Source organism: Sus scrofa, chromosome 10 (genome assembly GCF_054392235.1).
Source record: "Sus scrofa isolate SSC_HxYL_T2T_F1_AM1 chromosome 10, Sscrofa_HxYL_maternal_Yorkshire_Landrace_v2.0, whole genome shotgun sequence".
NCBI classification, from domain to species: domain Eukaryota; kingdom Metazoa; phylum Chordata; class Mammalia; order Artiodactyla; family Suidae; genus Sus; species Sus scrofa.
The window spans coordinates 14,864,984-14,888,670 of record NC_139392.1 but is presented as its reverse complement, the minus strand read 5'-3'; the positions used below and the strand labels follow the sequence as shown (position 1 = coordinate 14,888,670).

At 46.0% G+C, this 23,687-nt stretch overlaps 1 protein-coding gene across 1 annotated transcript in view; it reads right to left on the bottom strand.

Annotated features, from left to right (window-relative positions):
• Positions 1 to 3,374: 3,374 nt before the first annotated feature.
• Positions 3,375 to 23,687, bottom strand: part of LOC146398809 (uncharacterized) — a 34,283-nt gene continuing 13,970 nt past the window's right edge. Inside the window, exon 5 of the mRNA XM_084980957.1 lies at positions 3,375 to 7,445. The gene's annotated coding sequence lies outside the window, so the exon portion shown is untranslated. The remainder of the gene's footprint in view (positions 7,446 to 23,687) is intronic.

Genomic DNA, 23,687 nt, shown 5'->3' with positions numbered 1-23,687 from the left:
AGGCAGTAACCACACACACGCACACGTGCCCGTGCCCCATCTTCTTAGAGTTCATCATCTCCTGAAGCGAGAGAAGCCCAACATCTGATCCAGTCGCCCGTCAGAGCTGGATTCAGGAGGATGAGCTTCTGCCGCAGGCATGAAGGGCTCAGGCGGGTTTGGGCCCAGCGGACCTGCATCCGCTACATGGCGAGCTGAGCCGCACGCCCCAGACTCATTAATCAGTGTGTCAAGAGGTGAACATTCCTCTCTCTTTTGAGTTTTCCCTTGGTTCTGAGGAAAATACCGCTGCCTCACTCTCTTCTGGAATAGCCGTGAGTGGCCCAGTCTTCTAGGTGCTACTGCCCCTTGGGGACAGGCTCTTTAGCACGCGTGGCTCCAGGCCACAGGTGACCAGCCTGGCTCGCGGCCTAACGCCCGTCCATGGACCACTAACCCCATGGCCCAGCTGCCCGTGTTGCGGGAGGCCACGAAATCCCGCAGCACATCAGTGGACTTCATCCAGGGTGTGCCACGCACGACCTTGCGATCCCAGGGAGCTGCAGCAGGGAAGCAGTGAGAGCCGTTCAAACCGAGAGCTTATCCCTTTTCCCAAGGGAGCAAGAGTCACAGCCCAGGCAGGATGTCTCTCGGGCCCCCGCAGAGGGCACTGCTGGGTGGTGGGGAAGTAAGAAAAACACACAGGGCCCACCCCAGTGACTGCCACGGACAGGCCTCTGGTCCAGGTGCCTGGGTACCGTGTCCTGAACCTAAGGTCTAATTTTGGTGGTTTTGTGGCCTGGAGGAGTTTTGGCAGCAATTACATGTGCTTGGCTCAAAAATGAAGCATATGTCCAGCAGGGCCTGATATAATTTTCTGATAAAGTTTACATCCTGAGCAGGGAGCTCAGATTAAAAATATCCTGCATTGTGTGGTGTCCGGGTGTGACTGCAGCTCAGTGCTGAGCTGGCCCTGGACTGGCCTTTGTGCAGGTGCCTGCCAGGCTATGGCTGGCTGGCTACAGGCACACTGGCTGGCAGTGCAGTTCTCCTTCTTCAATGATGCCCTTTTACCTGGAATACACAGTCGATGACTAAAATCATTAAATGATGGGAGTTCCCATCGTGGCTCCGTGGTTAACGAATCTGACTAGGAGCCATGAGGTTGCGGGTTGGATCCCTGGCCTTGCTCAGTGGGTTAAGGATCTGGCATTGCCGTGAGCTGTGGTGTAGGTTGCAGACGTGGCTCGGATCCTGAGTTGCTGTGGCTCTGGCCTGGGCTGGTGGCTAGAGCTCCAAATGGACCCCTGCCCTGGGAACCGCCATATGCTGTGAGAGCAGCCCTAGAAAAGGCAAAAAGGCAAAAAGGCAAAAAGGCAAAAAGGCAAAAAAAAAAAAAAAATCATTAAATGATGAGGGAGTTCCTATTGCGGCGCAGTGGAAACGAATCTGACTAGCATCCTTGAGGACTCAGGTTCATCCCTGGCCTCCCTCAGGGTGTTGGGGATCCGGCATTGCCGTGAGCTATGGTGTAGGTAGAAGACACAGCTTGGATCCGTGTTGCTGTGGCTGTGGTGTAGGCCGGCAGCTGTAGCTCTGATTCGACCCCTAGCCTGGGAACTTCCATACGCCACGGGCTCAGCCCCTAAAAAGCAAAATCAATCAACCCATCCATCATTACATGATGAAAAGCACCATTTCCCCCATTTAAAAAGTTTTGTTGAAATAGAGTTGATTCACCACGTTGTGGTCATTTCTGCTGTACCACACACTGATTCAGTGGTACACACACAGACCCCTTCTTTTTCCGTTTCTTTTCCCAGGGAGGCGGTCACAGAATATTGGGCAGAGTTTCCCGTGCTACACAGCACGTCCCTGTTGACCTTCCATTCCAGACACACTCGTGAAAAAGCACCAGTTTTTGCGTTGCTCGAATCTGGATTCAAATCCCAGCTCCACCACTACGCAAATGGGTGAAACTGAGCAAGTCACGTCGGCTCTGAGCCTCAGCTTACTCATCAGTGAAATGGGAGAAATATCACCCTACTCAGGGCCTTCTTTTGAGGAATGAGATCATGTGTTAAAGCTGCTCGTCAAGGAAATGAGCATGACCAGAGTGTAAGGAATCCTAGTTACTCCTATTGGCAAATCTGTCGCCAAAGCTCCTTTCTGTGAGCTGGGTGCTACTGTGTTCCTGCTGTTGGTTCAGGAGCTGTGCTGAATTCATTCCACCTGAAGTAGAATTTGCTACCTGGAAGGGGATACTGCAAATATGATTCAGCAATGTGGAGTCGGTGGAGTGCAGGAGGTGGGATTTTGGATTGCGAAGACAGATATTTCAGGCTACAAATCTGGTGGCCCTTCGTATGCAGTAGAAAAACATTTGGTCAGATTTCCACCTGCTGTTCTTTGGATTTCAGACCATGTGCCATGGCAGCTTTGCTATTAGCATAAGCAGTAGGGAAAATTCGGAACCCTGGCATGAGGTTATCATTTTTTTTGAAGAGGTCTGTACTCAGACTAGAGTTTTTTAATCTGGAAACAGAGATGAGAGAGGTATTCCTCCCTTTGGCTGGCATTCTAAATCCTCCAAGAGTCCTATATTTTGTACACATGCAGAATTAATTTTTTATTTTTACTTATTTATTGCTTTTTAAGGCCACACCCACAGCATTTGGAAGTTCCTGGGCTAGGGGTCAAATCGGAGCAACAGCTGGTGACCTACACCACAGCCACAGCAACACGGGATCTGAGTCGCGTCTGCAACCTACACCACAGCTCACGGCAATGCCAGACCCTTAACCCACTGAGCAAGGCCAGGGATCGAACCCGCAACCTCATGGATACTAGTCAGATTCATTTCTGCTGAGCCACGATGGGAACTCCTGGGGATCTTTTTAATCTTTGGGAAAAGCTACACTGAAGAAGTCTCATAATGTGCCTGTCACTTCTATGTGGAAACAGCAAGACAGAGCTCTAACTCATAGCATCCTCATGATGCGTGAGGGCATGCACAGAGAGAGAGAGAGAGGAAGGACGCTAAACCTAAAACCACCACCCAATCCTGGGGATTTTCACCAGCTCTGTTTGTCTACAGGCAGTAGAAAATGTGACTTCCTAAAAATTAACAAATAGGAAATTTTTCGGTAATAAGACCATTGAGGTAGCTGTCAAGGTCTTGATGATAAGAAACCTCGTGATCTATTTGTCTTGCTTTTTGTCTTTTCATCCCACGCTCAACACCATTTGTTGCAAGATGGGAACTCCTCTTCAGGGCACCAGCCCACATTCAAGGTTAGGAGATGAGGGGGGCAAGAGGTTATGCACGCTGTGACTTTTCTGTTTGATCATGTCGACCTAAAAAAAAAAAAAAAAAAAAAAGCACAACCTGAAAGTTGAGAGTTAAGTTTTATTTGGGGCAAAATTAGGACTTACGCCTGGGAGACGGCATCTCAGGGAGCCCTGAGAAACTGCTCCCAGGAGGTGAGGGGGGAGCTGGGATATACAAGCAAAGCAGCAGGAACAAAATATTGCAGAAAACCAGATGTCTCCAGGAATTCAGCACATTTCTATGGGAAGATGCAAAGGTCTGGGCTTCCTGGAGTCTCTCCTTTGATCTGACCCTCGGCTGTGGGACCGGCTTCTTTGTTTCCTTCCTGAGTCCCCTCGGGGCTCACAGGCTCACCCTTGGGAGTGGCTGCGCTCACAGATGACTGTGGCATCTTTGGTTTTGTCCACTTAACGACAGCCCAGAGAGCTCTGAAATTCTGCCCCAAAGAGGAAAGGGGACCCTCGGGACACAGGTCCTCACGGTGAAGGGGGAGGTCACACAGCAGGCCCACGGTTTACAGAGTTTGCTGCTGGGCTCGTGAGCGTTCCCGCTGGTCCAGGCCTCTGTCACCAGGAAGGATTTCAGTGGTTTTCTGGATGGGAGCAGATGCAAGAACTGCGCTCATAAAGTCTCCTAAAAATATCTAAGTCTCTGAAGACCTGCTCCTCCAGTTTCCCAGAGCACAGAGGGCCTCGCTCCCGGTCTCCACCCGGAGCTCCGCTCAGGGGATGCTGCCGGTCGGCAGCGGCAGGGGCTCATGATCTAATCCACAGAGAGGCTGCTGGCCGGTGCCAAACTCCAGTTCGCATCAGGAGAGCAAACACTCTCCTACAATTTCCCTCCGGGACTTCTGCCTCCTGGCAGAGATTGCTAGCGGCTAATCCAATATTTGCTCTCCCTCAGTCCTCAGTCACAGAACCCAATTTTATTTGTGGTGTCACTGTGCTCGGCTAAAAGACATCTCCCAGCCTTCCTTGCAGCTAGGGCTGTCCTTGAGATAACAGAGACACTGTGGGGTTTTCGGAAGGTCCTTAGGAGCTGGCCAGCTCATGTCTTTCTGTTCCCTCTGTCCTGCTCTCTCCAGCACCCCAGGCTCCACGTCTAATGTGGTGTCATGGCTGGAGCCCCAGGAACCCCCTTATTTAATCACACACAGTGGGGAGCTGCCAGAGCTGTTCCTTTCACTCTCTGGAGGCACACAGAAAAGGGATGGTTTGCGTTGGCGGCCACATCCCAAACTGTCCAAACGTCCACTATTCTGCGCCACACTTACCAAGTTTAGAAATGAACTAATTTCCACCTTCGAGAACCGTCAATCCGGGTAGGTATTTTCTGAGAACTCCATTCTTGATTTTGCCAGGCCGTACCAAAGACACTCCACGGTTGTTAGGGGAGGCAGGTGTGGGGAAGACATCGTTTTGGATTTGGCCTTTTTTGCTGACTGAGCAACATGTACAATGTGAGGCTGTGAGGTTAGTTTCCTCTGGGGCCTGCTGAGGACTGTGGTCTGGGCGCCGGCCTCTCAGAAGGCCCTGAGGGGCTCTCAGAAGGGGTAGAGGGGGGTCAGCATACAGGTGACTCTGGTGAGGGGGACACGCCGCCAAGCCCATATCTTGGCAGAGGCTTGATGCCAGTCACACAAAGTTTGCTGCTGGTCCCAAGGAGCGGATGTGCCCCTTAATGACACAGTGCTTTTCTAGACACGATAAGACGCAAGACCTCAGGGTCATGAAAGTCTTCATGTCTAGGCTGTTGTGACTGGTGCTGCGAGGAACACTGGGGGCAGGTGTCTTTTTGAACGAAGGTTTGGTCCGAATATAGGCCCAGGAGTGGGACTGCTGGATCACGTGGTAGTTCTATGTTGAGTTTTCTGGGGAAGCCTCCCCACTGTTCTCCACAGTGGCTGTACCAGTCTACGTTCCCGCCAACAGTGCAGGAGGCGTCTCTTTTCTCCACATATTCTCCAGCATTTGTTCTTTGTTGACGAGTTAATGATGGCCATTCTGACTGGTGTGAGGTGGTCCCTCATCGTCGTCTGTCCCCCGAACTGCTGTTTCTATGGAGACAGATCTGCAGGCGGTGCTCTAGAAAGCCTGGGTGGCAGAGGTGCCACAAGCCCCTGTGAATCCCAAAGGTGAAAAATCTCACATAGCCAGGCCTCAGGCCCAAAGGCACATGCCCTGGGGAGAACAGCTAAAAACCAAATAAATGTGTGATTGTTAAGGCACAGCCCCGGGGCCCAGGATGGCCTCGCCAGGTTGTCAGGGGAAATTTACATGAAAACGCCTGTGCCCCAGCCTCAGCTAAAGACTCACCACCTGTCATTTTGGTCTGAGTGCTTAGATTTCTGGCTCAATCCAATAGATGCTATGTGTGTATATATATGTGTATATTTGGTTTTTATTTTCCCTGTCCAAACACTGACCCACTTCAAAGAAAAAAAAAAGGGGGGGAGGGGAGATACGCTATAGACTGGATGTCTGTAGCCTCCCAAATTTCATATGTTGAAAGCTAATGCGTGCCGTAATAGCATTAGAACGTGGGACCTTTGGAGGCGATTAGGTCATGAGAGTGGATCCCTCAGGAATGGGATTAGCGTCTTCCTGAAAGAGATCCCAGAGAGCTCGTAGGGTCATCACAGCAGTGCAACAACGAGCCGAACCGTGTGGCTCTTATGCATTTCTCTTGGGTAAGCACTTGGAAATGAAATTCTTGAGTAACCAGGTAGACATATGTTCAGCTTTAGAATGCATGATAAGTTTTCTGAAGGGATTTACTATTTATTTATTTGTAATGGCAGCACCCGTGGCATATGGATGTTCCTGGGCCAGTGACTGAATCTTACGCAACAGCTCTAGCAACGCCAAATCCTTTTACCCTTGAGCCGGGCCAGGGATTGAACCTGTGCCTCTGCAGAGACATGAGCTGCTGCAGTTGGATCCTCAACCCACGGCACCACAGTGGAAACTCCTCCAACTTACTTTATTTACAGTTTTTCCAAAGACACTTGCCAATTTACATTCCCAGCACCAGCGTAGGAGAGCCCCAGCTGCTCCTGGTCCCCACAAACTTGGGTTTCTCTGCCTTCTAAATTTTGGCCACTCTGGTGGTTGTATAATCATCTCTCTTTGTGCTTTTAAATTTCATTTTCACAGTGACCCACAAATGATAAACAATTTTTCATATGTTTACTGGTCCTGAAATGGCCTCTTTTGGAAGTATCCGTTCAGGCATCCTGCCCAGTTTCCTACAGGGTTGTCTTATGTTGGCTTCTTCATTCGTAGGCGTTCTTTAGATGTTTCGTGTTTGCATCCAGACCCAGGACTTTTCTCTCAATACCATGACGTGTTCGACCTGGAAATGCAGGCAGTTACCTGCTGGTACGGTCAAAGTGTGGCCTTGGGGGGCAGGAGTCGATGGGTCCATATACTTTCCCTTTCAATCTTCGCTGGACAAACATCCTGAAAGCTCACTGTATACTTTTACTCGGTTGGTCCCGTGGAATTGAGCAACCAGTTGTCCGCAGCAGAGGCCAGTTCAGTAATTTATTCCTAGACTCCAATATAAAAGCATTCTTCCAAGACCTTTTTTTACAGCTGTCCCCTCAGACAACTCGTGCCTTTGTTGAATGGCTCTAACTATCACAGAGTATTTCGTTCACGAACAGCTCAAGTTTATTCGCCCCCAACTTCCACACAACAGCAGGTAAGTTTGGAGTGCATCTGCTGTATTTGCAGCATTGTGCTCAGCCCTTCATACGTATATCCACAAATCCTCACACACACAATAACTACTATTATGAGCGCTATTTTACAGATAAAAAGATTGTACATAGAAATTTAGTAACTTACTCAAGATTCTGTAGCTCACATGTACTGAAAAAGAATACCAAACTCAGATCTTTTTGGTTCAAAATTCCTGTTTGATTTGTTACGATACTCCATTGCGTCACTTTGATTGTAGTTCTAAATCCGAATATAGTAAGTTTGCTGCTGATCTCTCATGACATAATTTAACATGTGTGGAGGCAGCCCCCATGTGTTCCCTAAGGCTTATTCTCAGTGTCTTCTGATGAGAGGAGGAGGAGGACAAAGGTGAGGATGATGACAACGAATCACCTCATCTGGCTTCCCTTCTAAAATAAAAAGTAAGGAAATCTTTAGGAGAAAGTGTCATTCACCCTCAAGAGGAACAGATGGTTCAAGCTTACAAGGAGCTAGGCAAACACAACCAGGAACCTGGAGCCTTCTCTAAGCACACAGTGAGCTAATAAAGAAAACAAACATTTACTAACCAAGGCTGAATAATGAGATAACAAGACAAAGAACTGCAGCCACGATCACAGGGCTTTGAGCAAGTCAGGCAGCGCCTGAAAGGAATCTCACCCGGATCCATGTGTCTGGCTTCCCGCCTAACTCTCCTGAGAGTGTTTCATCTCTGTCTTACTGCTCAGCACTCACGAAAGTACAGAGTAGAACGAAAGGACCAACGACTTTGGGGCCGCACACACTTGGGTTTAATAGCAGGGCTCTGCCGTTTCCCAGCTGTACATCTGCGCGGAAAGGGCTTGACCCTAATGGCTCAGTTTGCACATCCGAAAAAGGAAACTGACAAAAGCCTGCCTTTCTGGGATTTTGTGAAGGTAGAGTCTGGGATTGATTCTTGGCAAACAGAATCAAATGATGATTGGGGTTTTTTGGTTTGTTTTTTGCCTTTTTACTATTTAATGAAGGATTGAAGAGTTACACATGTCTCATGCAAACTGAATCTTTAAAATATCCCAAACAGTACAGAATGACGGAGGCTGTGCAGAGGGAGCGCTGTCATGTGGGTCTGAACGGGTGTTGAGGGGCGGAGGGGGAGGACGGTGTTTGGACAGGTGCGTCTGAGCAAAGGGCCGTCTGTTCTGGAGTCAGGGAAGGCCGGGCTCCGGCTCCGTGTGGAGTCGCTGAGGGACAGCTGCAGTGAGGCTGGCCTCAAAACACTCGTCATTCCCGGCCAGAGGCTGTCTCCTGACTCCCACAGACATCCTGTCATAGAGGGAATAAAATGATAATTGGCTGCACGCGTTTGATGAGGCTGTTGTCAGGATCACCACCTGTACTGGCTCAAAGAGCAAGTTCCTGCTGAGCAAGAAGCTCAAGGCCGCGCAGAAGCAGCAGCAGCAGTGGAAACCGTGGCTGCTGCTCTGGCAGGAGCTCTGGGGCTGACATGACCCTTAAGAGCTTTTGTGTCTCAGGACCGAGCACAGGGAGGTGGGATGTTTCCAGTGGGGCGTTTATGACCTTGGACTGCGTGGCTCTCTTTAGCTCCAGCAGACTCTCCAAGGGCTGATCCTGTCCAGGGCTGAGAGCTTCCATCATGCAGGTGGCCGGAGGAGCCCCTGCAGCATCCGTGACTCAGGAGCTGCCTCTTTAACTTTCCTCTCCCTCCCAGACGCTGTGAGTGGACTGGGAGCTGCCACCCTTGGGGTCCACCCTCGGTACCTCTGCCTTCTTGGCTCCCCTCCCAGCTTCCTTTCCTCGGGGGACAGCATGCCTTTCAAGCAAGACACAGCCACTTAATTCAAGACTGTCTTTGAGACGTTCTGGAGAGCTACCAGCTCTTAAAACCTGGATCCTAGAGCTGCTTATCTGAAGGGTTGGTGCACTTTTCTGCGCCTTTTTGCTTTAGTCCATGTGCTAGAATTTAATTTCCAAATGTGAACTTGGCATAAGTAGAACAGCAAAAAAAAAAAAAAAAAAAAAGCCACCAGCCAGACAGCCAGGTAGGGAATCAACAAAACAAGGCCTGTGAGCATGTCAGCGTCGAGGTCAGGACTCTTCCCACAAGAAGGTCAGAGGGACGAGCGACCCTGGTGAGAACCGCTGGCTGGTGGCCCAATAGCACTGTTCACGAGTCCACAGGGCTGCATGCGTTTCATTTTGCATATTACACGAATCCTTCCAAAGCATCAGAGCTAGTGTTGATGAATGACAACAAATATTCATCAAGTCCTTTCCATGGGTCGGGGGCTGGGCCAAGTACGGCCTATGGATGATCCCATTTTCTCCTCACTGCATCTGCACGCGGTTCCCGGGAGGAGGGGAGCGTTAGGTTCTCCATCATGTGACTGAGGCTTAGAGTGAATTTTCTCGTCTGGGGTCCATGCGATTTGAATCTAGGTAATCTGACGCGGCATCTACGTGGGAATCTTGCCTACGGCACTAGGAGGAGCACGTATATGTAGGGGGTTGAAGTGTGTCCCCCCCAGAATTCATGTCAACCCTGAACTCCAGAATGTAATCTTATTTGGAAACAGTCTTTACAGATGTAATCAGTTAAGAATTTCCAGAGAAAATCATTCTGGATTTAGGGTGGGGCCCAAGTCCCAATGTCTCGTGTCATTCGAAGATAAGTAGAGGATGCAGAGAGACACACAGAGGACAGAGAGAGACACACACAGAGGATGCGGAGAGACACACAGGAGGAAAGTCTATGTGAGGACAGAAGGTCACCACCAAGGGACGCCTGGAGCCACCAGAAGGTGGAAGAGGCCAGGAAGGATGCTTCTCTAAAGACTTAGAGAAAGTATAGCTCTGCTGATACTTTGATTTCAGCCTTTGATGCTCCAGGATCGTGCAAGAATAAATGTCTGTGGTCTTAAACCAGCAACTTGATGTAACCGGTGATGCCAGGGCTAGGGAACTGATACACGGTACAACAGAAACAGACCCGGGAGCTCCCACTGTGGCTCAGCAGGTTAAGAACTCAACTGGTATTCATGAAGATGTAGATTTGATCCCTGGCCTTGCTCAGTGGGTTAAGGATCCAGCACTGCTGTAAGCTGCCTAGATCGCAGATGCGGCTCAGATTTGTGTTGCTGTGGCTGTGGTGTAGGCCAGCGGCTACAGCTCCTATTTGACCTCTAGCCTCGGAACTTCCACATGCCCCGGGTATGGCCCTAAAAAGAAAAAAAAAAAAAAAAAAGATTTAGTTGTGAGTTCACTGTGAAACAAAGGTTTTAGGGGTAGAAGTCTACTCTTGTACTGTTTTGGTTTTGCTGCCCCCACGGCAAGGAGGTGTTGGTCACAGGCTTGTCCTACAAAATTTCGGGAAGATCGTTCCCACGGGCACTGTCTGTACTGGGGAAGAGTCCGCATTTCATAGCCTTCAGCCTTTTTTAGGTTATTGGTGCAATTTTTTTCTGAGAGTCCATTTCTCTCTAGAGCCTAATCATTACTGACGCGGCCCATTGAAAAGCGACACATTCAGGCAAATTCCACTGCTCGCATTAATTTTTGATGCTGTCATCTGTGCTCTAAGTGCTTGTGTTAGGGGGAGAAGAGACGGCAAGAACAAATGAAAGTATTCAGAATGGAAGTCATGTTAGATTCCCTTTTATTTAAGAGGTTTGTGGAAGAAAAGCCATTTTTAAAAGGCTATGGAAGGAACTGAGCAACCACGATGTGTGAAAGGGCTGAGCTGCAAAGAGCCCGTGGAGGAGGCACGACTTGGGATCCTACACTGACAGACATGAATTTTATAGAAGGGCAGGAAGATGGGGCCAGTGGGTCCCAGTTTAAGTCTTTTTGCTTCTTTTCTTTCTTTCTTTCTTTCTTTCTTTCTTTCTTTCTTTCTTTCTTTCTTTCTTTCTTTCTTTCTTTCTTTTTGTGGGGGGGGGTGGGGAGCCCACACCCCTGGCATATGGAAGTTCTGAAGCTCACAGCCAACACCAGATCCTTAACCCACTGAACAAGGCTGGGGATCGAACCTGCATCCTTACGGATACGAGCTGGGAAGTCCTCAACTAAATCTGGATTTGTGCCATACTCCTTCCCTTTGGAGAATTGTTTAATACGCCCATGCCTGAGTACAGAAAGCAACAGAGAACTGGAGTAAAGAAAGGTTGATGGGAGTTCCCGTCGTGGCGCAGTGGTTAATGAATCCGACTAGGAACCATGAGGTTGCGGGTTGGATCCCTGCCCTTGCTCAGTGGGTTAACAATTTGGCGTTGCCGTGAGCTGTGCTGTAGGTCGCAGATGTGGCTTGGATCCAGCGTTGCTGTGGCTCTGGCGTAGGCCGGCGGCTACAGCTCTGAATGGACCCCTAGCCTGGGAACCTCCACATGCCACGGGAGTGGCCCAAGAAATGGCAAAAAGACAAAAAAAAAAAAAAAAAAAAAAAAAAAAGGTTGATGAACCTGCCCCAGGTCACCCAGCCAGTAAAGAAAGAAGCTAGATTAAGTTAACACAGTTTAACTCCAGAGTGTGGTCGCAATCCCTGCCATGCACCCACAGCTCCCCCGCGCTATGATTTGGAGAACGGATTCAATGGAATCAAGAAGGAAGAAAATGAGACTAGTTAAGAGATTTGCAATATTCCAGCAAGAAACAGTATGCGTTTAAATTAAGGTAGGAGTAACACTGGGTTCCCGTTGTGGCCCAGAGGCAACGAACCTGACTAGTATCCATGAGGACACGGGTTCAATCCCTGGCCCTACGCAGGAGGTTAAGGATCCAGCATTTCTGAGAGCTGTGGTGTAGGTTGTAGATGTGGCCTGGATCTGGCATTGCTGTGGCTGTGGTGTAGGCTGGCATCTGTAGCTCTGACTGGCTCCCTAGCCTGGGAACTTCCGTATGCCGCAAGTGCACCCCCCCACCCCCGCCCAAAAAAGTAGTAGTACTATAGAGGCAGTGGTTTGCAATATTAAGGACATAGACGTTAGAGAGCTACAGGGTTGGTTTTCAGCAGAGAGAGGGTGGAGCTATATGACACCTAAGTTTGCCTCTGGCTAAGTGAATAAATGGTGTTGCTACTGACTTAGGAGCCCAAGAGGACAGCAGTAAGCTTGAAAACAGCTCCTGAGTTCAGTGTTCGACTCACCAGTTGTTTCTCCATCCCTGTGGAGACGTTCACAGATGTCTCAATAGCACATATGTATATTGGTCCCATTTTCACAAATCTCCAGATCTGCTTGGCCTCTCCTGCCTCCCAGCCACTTGGCCACCTGCCCAGTGGAGAACCTGAACTTGGGTGCGGAGGTTCGGGTTTTGCCACCTTGACTCTCAGCACTGCTGGCAATTCCAGTTGCTGTCAGGCAAGACCAGGCTCTGGCAGTCTCCATGGTGCCCAGCAGGTGGCAACCACTGCGCCCTGTCCTCCAGACTTGACCTGAACAGATCTCTCTGCTCATCTCTTGATTTCTGCTGCCCCTCTGGACTCAGACAAATTACTGCACTGAGGGACTGAATTCCCCATCAGCTTCCCATAGCCTGGAAGTATGGGAGTAAATTTCCAGATGGTGAAATTTGACTAATAAAAGACAAAAGATGAAGGGAGACGGGAGATCCTTCCAGCTTTCCTGTGACTAACTGTCTCATGGCACGGTGGTTCCAGCATCTTATCTGGAGACTTACCCCCACAGAACAAGCAAAAAAAATCCAGTGCTTTTTGGAGTCTGTAGCAACTTGGCCGTGTACCATATTGTATGTTTTCCCGCTTATCCTTTCTGCCTCATTCTTGATTTCCTGAATTGTACCTCCTCACTGAATAAAGCATTAGTTTGTAGGCGTTGGCTTTGCTTCTGTTTTCCAGGGATCTTGGGTTATAACAATTGGTAGAAGACGTGGCTTTGGAAAACAGACCCTGTGCATGGGGTTTTAACAATGGTTTTCCCACCTGTCTGAAGTCAATAAGAAGTCATTGCTGGAGTAAGTGAAATGACACAACTCCTGCGGCATGTAGGACATAACAAATACTAAAGTTTCACATGCATTTAATTGGGACAAGATGCAGGTGGCAGGGAAGGAGCAAAGAGGTCAAGTAGATGCTACACCAGATGACATAAGGGCAAGAATAATTATGAGCTGTGCTATGAGGCAAGGACTTTTGAGAGCACTGAAGATCTTGCAAAAAAACCCCCAATAAGTCCTGAGCAGTTGATTGCCATTGTAAGGAATACCGTGTACGTTAGGGACCTGCTGTAGCAATTTTAAAGGAGATTCCTGTCACCCATGGCCTCGGGGCATGTTCTGCTGGAATATCAAGTCTAGGATCAAATTATAGATGTGGCTGAGTTGCAAACAGCCTTAATGCATAGACTGACAGGTTTCCTACGTCAAAGTCTGGGCCCTCAGAGGGAAACAGGAGACCTTGCGACCTGGGATGGAACCATCCGGGTGGAGTAACCTGAGCACCTTTCGTATCTGTCCATCCCCTAGACCCTTCGAGCAAGGAGAACAGCCTTCTCTCCCTTGCCAGAGAAGAACAGATTTCACATGCCTGGAAGCCCAACAAAACCCCATTTGAATGAGGTTATTTGTCATGTCATGTTAGCTGCAAGTTTCGCCCTTCCCACTCCTCTTAGGTTTCAGGCCAATAAACAGAGCCAGACCTCAGCAGAGCCTGAGCAGGGAAGCCAACCTCTGCTTTCGAAAGGACAGCTAAAACATGTCCAAAGAATTGTAGGGCATGGCTGTTACGAGCCAGTAGAAAGGGGGAGCACATTTGTGAAAGGAGATATGTAGGGGTTTATAGGGTAGGGCTGAGCCAGCTGAAGCAGGGTGAATAGGAACGAATTTATGGACATGAGAGAAGTTCATACATGACTTGGGATTTCATATTCTCTCCTGGAAAAACAAATGTGTGCCAAGTGGGCCGATTTCATGAGGCCTGTTGTTGCTGATACTTTCCAAGTAAAGACATTCGCCTAAAGCTGGTTCTTATATTTTGTTGGGATGACTCCTTGAAGCCTAGACATGACAGTAGCCCAGAATAGATGAAGTAGAGATGCCAGCATCTCCTTGGCCCAGATTGAGGGAGAGGTCAGAAGGCTCAGGGATACTGAGGATGGCTTTTCACACAGAACCTCAAACCCATCCCTTGACAGTGTTGCCAAGGGTGTAATCAGAAGATGGTTTCTTGGCGAAGGCGGCCAAGAGGGGCCCAAATCTATAGGGAGTTTGGTAACATTCTCTTCTGAAGGTCAGCATTTGCCGAGGGGGACGCCCACATGAAACTGGACCCCATTTTAACAAGGGGCGTGGTGGGGCTCTGGAAAGCCAGATGCAACATGAAATCTCAGAAGCCAAGTCGACATATGTGTTATTTGTATGCTGCGAAGTGCACTTATTAATTCCAACAGTTGGCAGATTGTTTTGTATTTTTTATATTTATAAACTTTTCCTGTACTTATAAGAGTCATATTCCTTCCTTTCCAGTCCTTACTATCTTTTATTTCCATTTGTTGCCCTATTACTTTGGCCTGAAATTTTTACCTTTCTTAGAATGCTAACCTCCCTTTCTAATTCCTGAAGACAGGGGAAAATGTTTCCATGTTTCATGATTAACTGTGACATTGGCTGTTGGTTTTTTATAGTTATCTTCATCTGGGTTTAGAAAGTTCCCTTGTCTTCCTAGCTTGCTAAGAGTTTTCTTTTTTTATTAACATTGTCGTTATTTTTCATGGATATTATTTTTTAAATCATTTTTCTTAATTTATCAAAGTAATTTTTCTTGTTCTATTAATGTGAGGAATTTCCTTGATTGTTCTTTATTTTCATTCTCTCATCTATTTTTATTTTATTTGTTTATTTTTAGGTTAATATTTTTTCTACTATATTTGATTTACATTGTTCTCTCAATCTCTGCTGTATATCAAAGTGACTTGTCTTTCTTACATATATGTACAATTTCTTTTTCTCACATTAACCTCCATCACGTTCCATCACGAGTGACTAGATATAGTTTTCTGTGCTATACAGCAGGATCTCATTGCTTATCCACTCCAAATGCAATAGTTTGCATCTACTAACCTCAGACTCCCAGTCCATCCCACTCCCTCCCCCTCCGCATCAGCAACCACAAGTCTGTTCTCTGAGTCCATGAGTTTGTTTTTTTTCTGTAGAAAGGTTCATTTGTGCCATATATTAGACTCCAGATATAAGTGATATCTTATGGTATTTGTCTTTCTCTTTCTGACTTACTGCACTTAATATGAGAGTCTCTAGTTCCATTCATGTTGCTGAAAACGGCATTGTTTTGTTCCTTTTTATGGCTGAGTAGTATTCCATTGTATATATGTACCAGTCTTCTTAATCCATTCATCTGGCAATGGACATTTAGGTTGTTTCCATGTCTTGGCTATTGTGAATAGTACTGCAATGAACACACAGGTGCATGTACCTTTTTCAAGGAAAGTTTTGTCTGGATATATGCCCAAGAGCGGGACTGCTGGGTGATAGGGTCATTCTCTATTTAGTTTTCTGAGGTACCTCCATACTGTTTTCCATAGTGGTTGTACCAATTTACATCCACACATCAGTGTAGGAGGGTACTGTTTTCTTCACACCCTCTCCATCATTTGTTATTTGTAGACTTACCAAAGATGGCCATTCCGTCTGGTGTGAAATGTGACCTCATAGTGGTTTTGATTTTCATTTCTTGAATAATTAGTGATGTTGAGCATTTTTGCATGTGCCTGTTGTCCATCTGTATGTCTTTGGAGAAATGTCTATTCAAGTCTTCTGCCCACTTTTCAATTGAGTTGTTTTTTTTTTTTTTTTTTGCTGTTGAGCTGTATGCGTTGTTTGTATGTTTTGGAGATTAAGCCCCTGTAGGTTGCATCATTTGAAACCATTTTCTCCCATTCCATAGGTTGTCTTTCTGGGTTTCTATTTATGATTTCCTTTGCTGTGCCAAAGCTTGTAAGTTTGATTAGTCTCCATTGGTTTATTTTTGTTTTTATTTCATTGCTTTGGGAAACTGACCTAAGAAAACATTTGTATGGTTGATGTCAGAGAATGTTTTGCCTGTGTTCTGTTCTAGGAGTTTGATGGTGTCTTGTCTTATATTTAAGTCTTTAAGCCATTTTGAGTTTATTTTTGTGCATAGTGTGAGGGTGTGTTCTAGTTTCATTGATTTACATGCATCTGTCCAGGTTTCCCAGCACCACTTGCTGAAGAGAATGACCTCTTTCCATTTTATATTCTTGTCTCTTTTGTCAAAGATTAATTGCCCATAGGTGTTTGGGTTTATTTCTGGGTTCTCTATTCTGTTCCATTGGTCGGTCTGTGTGTTTTGGTACTGGTACCACACTGTCTTGATTATGGGAGCTTTGTAATATTGTCTGCAGTCTGAGAGAGTGAGGCCTCCTGCTTGTTTTTCTAACTGTTGTATTTAGACCATTCTTATTGAAAGTGATCATTTACACAGTTGGATTAATACCCACCACTCTCCGAACTTTTTCCTCTTCATTGCCCTTGTCTTTTCCCTTCTATTTGTCTTCCACATTTTTTTTCCTGCCTTCTTTTGGTTTTAATTGAGTATTTTACAGAAATTCATCTTTTTCTTCTCTCTTAGTGTAGCAATTAAAAAATTTAAAAAAATTTTAAAGTGGAAAATAAGGAATACAATGAGAAATAACTGATAAAATTTCACTTAAAGATATATTTTAAGATATACAGAATATATGAAATTGTGTTCTCCTTATCTTTGTAGTTTATTACCTATAAAATTAAACACTCCCCAGGTTTTAACTATTTGCTTGCATTTTTTTTTGGTAACAATATCAATATGCTGATTCAGGTCTTAATATCAGAAAACAGTTCTACTATCATTTAATTTTGGTGGAGTTCTCTATCTCATTATGTTTTTTTAATTGTATTATATACTACCCTCAATTGCTATTAATTTCTTTCTATCAGGTTTTGACTTTTTCATGTTTTTATTCATTATTATTACCTGATAATAAATATCAAAGTTTATCCTTTAAAAGAATTTTTTTAAAAGTGGCCAACCTAGAGTTTGCCACTGTGTTTGCCCCCTTTCCAATATTAAACTGCAGCGCAGATAACAGAACAGAGTGTTATTAATTTCTCTCTCTCCTCTGTTATAACCTTACTGGTCACATACCTCACTTACGTATAAGCCATCATCATCATTGTCAGCATTATTTTTTGAAGAAACTGCTATCTGTTTGATCAGTTAAAAATAAGAGAAGTCAAATATCATATTTTAACTTCACCTTCTCCTCCTGTAATATATCTTTATTCTTATAAATATGATTCTTGAGCTCTGCCATTTTCCTTCCCTCCAAAGAACTTCTTTTAGCATTTCCTGCAAACCAGATATATTCATGGGAAACTCTCTCATTATTGTTTATCTGAGAAGTCTTTATCTCTCCTTCACATCTGAAGAATAATTTGACTGGATGAAGAATTCCAGGCTGGGAGTTCCCGCTGTGGCACAGTGGGTTAAGACCCTGACATAGTCTTCATTAGGGTGCAGGTTTGATCCCTGGCCTTGTTCAGTAGGGTAAGGGTCTGGTGCTGCCATAGGCTGTGATGTAGGCTGGCAGCTCTAGTTTTGGTTCGACCCCTAGCCTGGGAATTTCCATATGCCACAGGTGCAGCCATAAAAAGAAAAAAAGAAAGATTTCTAGTTTGGTGGGTTTTTTTCTTTCAGCATTTTAAATATTTCATTCCGTTTTGTTTTTTTTTTTTCTTGCATGGCTTCTAAAGAGAAGTCCAACATAAGTTATTCTATTTAGTAATTTTTATATCATTATTTATTATGAAATCTTCATCTTATCACTAACTTAAAGTGGACATTTTTGGAGTTAATACTGCTATTTCTTTCTCTTATTTTGGTTACTGGGATATACTTTTCTATTCCTTTATTTTCAGACTTTTGTGTGTTTATATTTAAGGCTGTTTCTAATAAATAACATGCAGTTATACTTCTTTTTAACTCAGGCATCCATAGTCTTAAGCCTTAGCACATTCATGTTTTGTCATTACTGATGTATATAGACTTATTTTTGGCAAACCTCTTCGCTCTTATCCCGTTTTCCTTTTATTAATTATAAATAAATTAATACTATGAATATCTTAATGAAATATTTCTCTAGTTCCACTTCTCTCTATATTTATTTCTTCTGTACAACAAAGTGATTCAGGTGCACACATAGGCTTATCCATTCTTTTTCAGATTCTTTTCCCATGTAGGTTGTCACAGAATATTGGGTAGAGTTCCCTGTCTACACAGCAGGTCCCTGTTACTCTCCCTGTATGTATGCATATGATGGTGTGCACATGCCAATTCCAAACCTATCCACTTTTCCCCTTTGGTAACCATAGGTTTGATGTGAAGTCTTGAGTCTGTTGCTGTTTTGTACATAAGTTCATTCATATCATTTTTTTTGATGCCATCTATAAGCTATATATGATATGCGTCTTTCTCTGTCTGACTTATTTCACTGAGCTTTTCATGTTTGTGGTCTCCTTTCTGCAGCAGCAGCTACCCTCTGGCTTCTGGTGTCTGCCCTCTGGCCGACGAAGCTGATGCAGGTGTGGTATCTGCCATCCAGCTGATGAAGCTGGTGCAGGGACTTGCTCTGGCTCCTACCTGGGAGGGACTGGGGCCTGCCCACGGGTGTGTGGAGCTGTCTCATCCCTCCGGCGGCGAGCAGAGCCCTGTCGAGGGATGGAGGTGGCTATGGGCCTAGGAGGTCTTTAAGCAGACTCTGTTCATGAGCAGGTCTGTGCTCCCACCCTGTTGGTTGTTTGACCTGGGGCTTCTCAGCACTGGTGCCTGCAGGGTGTTAGGTGGGGCCAAATTCTTCCAAAACCGTAGCCTCCTGGGGAGCACACGCTGGTGATTATTCCATGGGACCTCTGCCTCCAGTGTCCTGCCCGCACGGTGAGCCGCGGCTGGCCCCAGCCTCCCCAGAAGACCCTCTAAGAGCCACAGGTAGGTCTCGCCCACCCCACACCTGAGTCTCATGGGGTCCCCGCTTTGCCCTGGGCCCCAGGGCACCTGAAACCTTGTGTGTTTCCCCCAAGGGTGGAGTCTCCGTTTCCTTCGTGCTGTGGAGCTCCTGTGCTCAAGTGTGGCTGGCCCTCAACGCCTAATGCTCCAGGGGCTCCTCTTCCCAGTGCCAGACCCCCAGCCTGGAGGACCTGACGTGGGTTCAGTACTCTCACTCCTGCAGGAGAGCCTCCGTGATGTAATTATTTTCCGGCTTGTGGGCTGCCCGCTTGGCAGGTATGGATTTTGCTTATATTGCAAAAGTGCACCTCCTACCTTCCTATTGTGGCTTCTTCTTCAGCTTTGGGTATAAGTTATCTTTTTTGGTAGTTTTTAGTCTATTTTATTGATCGTTGCTCAGCAGTTAGTCGTGATTTGGGGTTTTTGTGAGAGGAGGTGAGTTGAGGTTCTTTCTCTGCTATCTTGTTGCTAATCTCAGGACTGTGTTTTTTAAATATAAAATCAGCTGGAGTCCCGGTGGGGGAGGCATCCTTAAAATGCTTAGATAACTGGGATCCCATTTCCTAGAGGTATTTTTTTTCCCTATAGAACAGTTTTCAAACAGCTTAAACAGCTTACAGCACAAACGACAACTCAAACAGCTTGCAAGCCAATCCCAGCCAGTCTCTTTTTAGGGCCACACCTGCAACATATGGAAGTTCCCAGGCTAGGGGCTGAATCAGAGCTGCAGCTGCTGGCCTACACCACAGCACAGCAACACGGCCTCTGGGACCGACACCACCACTCAAGTCAATGCTGAATCCTTGGCCTGAGCAAGGCCAGGGATTGAATTTGCATCCCCACGGATACTAGTCAGATTTGTTACTGCTGAGCCACAATGGGAACTCCCCAGCCAGCCGGTGTTTTTTTTTTTTTTTAGGGCCATGGTGGCATGTGGAGGTTCCCAGGCTAGGGGTTGAATCGGAGCTACAGCTGCTGACCTATACCACAGCCACAACAACGCCAGATTCGAGTCACATCTGCAACCTACACCACAGCTCACAGCAATGCCAGACCCTTAATCCACTGAGCGAGGCCAGGGATCGAACTCGCAACCTCATGGTTCCTAGTTGGATTCATTTCTGCTGTGCCACAACAGGAATTCTCCCTACCACACCCCTGCCCTCCCAGCCAGTCTTAAGAAAACACCTTGGTCCAGGAAAAGCTAGGTCGACAGAAGACATTCTAAAGGAATGGGCTGAGGGCTGAAAACTCAGCCGTTTCATTTGAAGCAGCTCCTTCCCGATGGAATTGCGTGGAAAGCTTTCTAGCCAACTGCAGTTGAAATAGTTGCAACTTAAGATGAGATTGAATTGCCAAACATAGAAGAAGGCCTTAACCAGAAGGATGAAACCTTTAAATAGGTCCCAAGTCAGGCCTAGAGAGCTTCAAATATAAAGAGACTGTGAGCCTAGTCAGGAGAAAGATGTACCTTTGAACTCCAAGGTCAGGGGGAAAAGCAGTGACAATGGACTCAACTGGGGATAACACACCTATTCGCTCACCAGCCACGGAACTGTCAAGGGGTCCTCATTGGTCCCCATACAAGGCATCAAAATGCTGACCTGAAACAATTACATGCCAGATATTTCTCCAACAAAGATGGGTTTATTCAGGATCAGCAGAGAACTGCAACACAGGACGGGCAGCAACAGCAAGTCCCTTGCAAGTTTCCACATGACAAGGGAAGAGAATGCTTCTAGGAGGGAAAGGGCTGCACACAGAAGCCATTGTCTGAATCCTTGCTCAAAAGAAGAGGCATATTTGTCCCACTGTGTCTGCTTTTGTTCCGCGGCATGGGAGCTTTCACTTCTGTTCTCTGAAATCTATTTTATTTTATTTTTTTGTCTTTTTAGGGCCTAACTGGCAGCATATGGAGGTTCCCAGGCTAGGGGTCAAATTGGAGCTACAGCTGCTGGCCTACACCACAGCCACAGCAATTCAGGATCCGAGCCCTTCTCAGACCTACATGACAGCTCATGGCAACAATGGATGCCTGACCCACTGAGTGAGGCTGGGGATCAAACCTACATCCTCATGGATACCAGTTGGGTTCATTAGCACTGAGCTACAGTGGGAACTGCTCCGAATTCTATTTAATGCAGGTTTCTGTTAATTCATGTTTCACCCTTTCGATCACCTGCCATGTTCACAGGGAGCCTTTCCCCTAGCAAATCCTGAACTCTCATTTTTATATCAATATCACCATAAGACTGCAAAAAGCACTGCTCTGAATTTCAGGAGGCGTCGCTCAGGTTTCTATCCTCTCACGACATTCAACTTTGGAAACAGGCAAGTTCCTAGAGGGCAAATGGCTCTCCACACGATTCCGTCTGAGTCTTCACTACTCGCTGAAATGTTATCTCTTGGTATCCAGTGTTCTCTCTCTAGTCTTGTGAGATTTACACAGTTACAGAGTAACTACACTTGCGGCTTCGTTTGAATTTCGCTGATGACTAATGATGTTGAACATCTTTTCATGTGCTTATTGGCCATAGGTATATCTCCTCTGGCACAAATCTGACATTCATGTGTTAACTGTTTTTAATCTTTTTATTATTGAACTTTAAGACTTGTTTATGCATTTTGGATTCAAGCTCCTTGTCAGATATATAAGATCAAAATATTTTATTCCATTCTGTGCATCGTCTTCCCTTTCGTGTTGGTGTCCTTTGAAGCCCAAATATTCTTAGTTTTGGAGTCTCTCTTGTGGCTCAGTGGTAGCAAACTGGACTAGTATCCATGAAGATGTGGGTTCAATGTCTGGCCTTGCTCAGTGGGTTACGGATCTGCTGTGACGGTGGTGTAGGCTGGCAGCTGCAGCTTCAATGTGACCCCTAGCCTGGGAACTTCCCTATGTGGTGTAGTCCAAAAAAAAAAAAAGTTTTTAATTTTAATGGTCTATTATATCTTTTTTTCTCTTTTGTTGCTCGTGCTTTTGTTGTCATACCTAAAATTGTTCCCTGACCCAGGGACATGAAGATAACCTCTGTGACTGAAAGTGCTGCCTGCCCCATTGGTAAATAAAGGCGTTCACAGCCATCTAAGCCCTCACATTACCGCCATCCCGACGGCGAGCCCTGAGGGGACTCAGGATGGGCGCAAGTTGACCCCCCACATCTGGTGGTCAGCTGCTGCAGCCTCCCCACCCCTACCCGAGTGCTGCACCCAGAGGAAACTCAGAATGCAAATCACAGGACACTGGCCCTACCTAGCTGAGGTGCCTATCAAAGGAATGACTTAAGTGAGCCCAGACTCTGCAGAGAAAAGCATTAAAGTCCTTAATTTGAGATATCTTCTTTTTATTTATTAATAGTCATCTTTTGATGTTCTGACTACCTGGTCTTTGTTGCCAAAACTCCTGTATATATTGGTTCCCTCTCTTCTTCTGCAGAGCAGTTTCTCCGTGTCTCAGTGTTATCTGAGGTGCTGGGTCTGGGGTTCAAGTCCTCAGAAAGTCTGCTGAATAAAACATAACTCTCAATATTTAGGTTGTGCTTTTTTTTTTTTCCAGTTAACATACTTCAGTGTTTCCCTTTTTTCTTTTTATGGCGGCACCTGCAACACATGGAAGTTACTGGGCTAGGAGTTGAATCGGAGCTGCGGCTTCAGGGTTGCGCCATAGACACAGCAATGCAGGATCCAAGCCACATCTACAACCTACGCTGCAGCTTGAGATGACACTGCATCCTTAACCCACTGAATGAGGCCAGGGATCAAATCTGCATCTTCACGGACACTGTGTCAGGTTCTTCACCTGCTGAGCCACAACGGGAGCTCCTTAAGTGTTTTTTAGAGTTTTAGAGTTCTGACATTTAGATCTGTGATGCATTTTGAGTTATTTTTTGTTAAGTGGCGTGAGTAGAGATCCAACTTCTTCTTCTGTGTGTGGGTGCTAGTCATTTCAGCACCGTGTATTGAAAACTATTCTTTCCCCATTGAAAGGTCTCGGCTCTCCTGTCAAAAAATAATTGGCCATTGGTATATGGGCTTTATTTTGGACTCTCCATTCTATTTCTTTCATCTACGTGTCTATGTTTCATCTATGTGTTTATGATGCTAGTGCCATGCTGTCTTGATTTCCATGGCATTGTGCTAAGTTTGGAAGTAGGGAAAGTGTGAATTCTCCAATTCTGTTCTCCTTTTTCAAGATCGTTTTGGATATTCTGGACATCTTGAATTTTCATAAAATTTTTAGGATCAGCTTATACATTTCTCCAAAAAGCGACATATTTCTATAGAGATTGCACTGAATGCATTGTTAGTATAGTTTTAAACACATTTCTCTTATGAATTAGAACATAGTTTTCCTGTTTTTAAGCCCATTTGCATTTCCTTTTCTGAGATAAGAACTCATATCGCTGACTCTTCTTGTTTGAGTGTCAGTTCCAGTTCTATTCCTATAACATTCGAACTATGTTTGAGAACAAGACCAGAGGGATGGGCCTGTGTCAAAGCTACACCGTGGTCTAGACTCAGATATACCCGTCTCCATGCTCCCCTCAAAAGGCTTAGGAACACTGGGATTGTGGGGCAGGATATTTCTGACTAAAATAACCAGACTTACATTTGAATTAACAAGGACAAA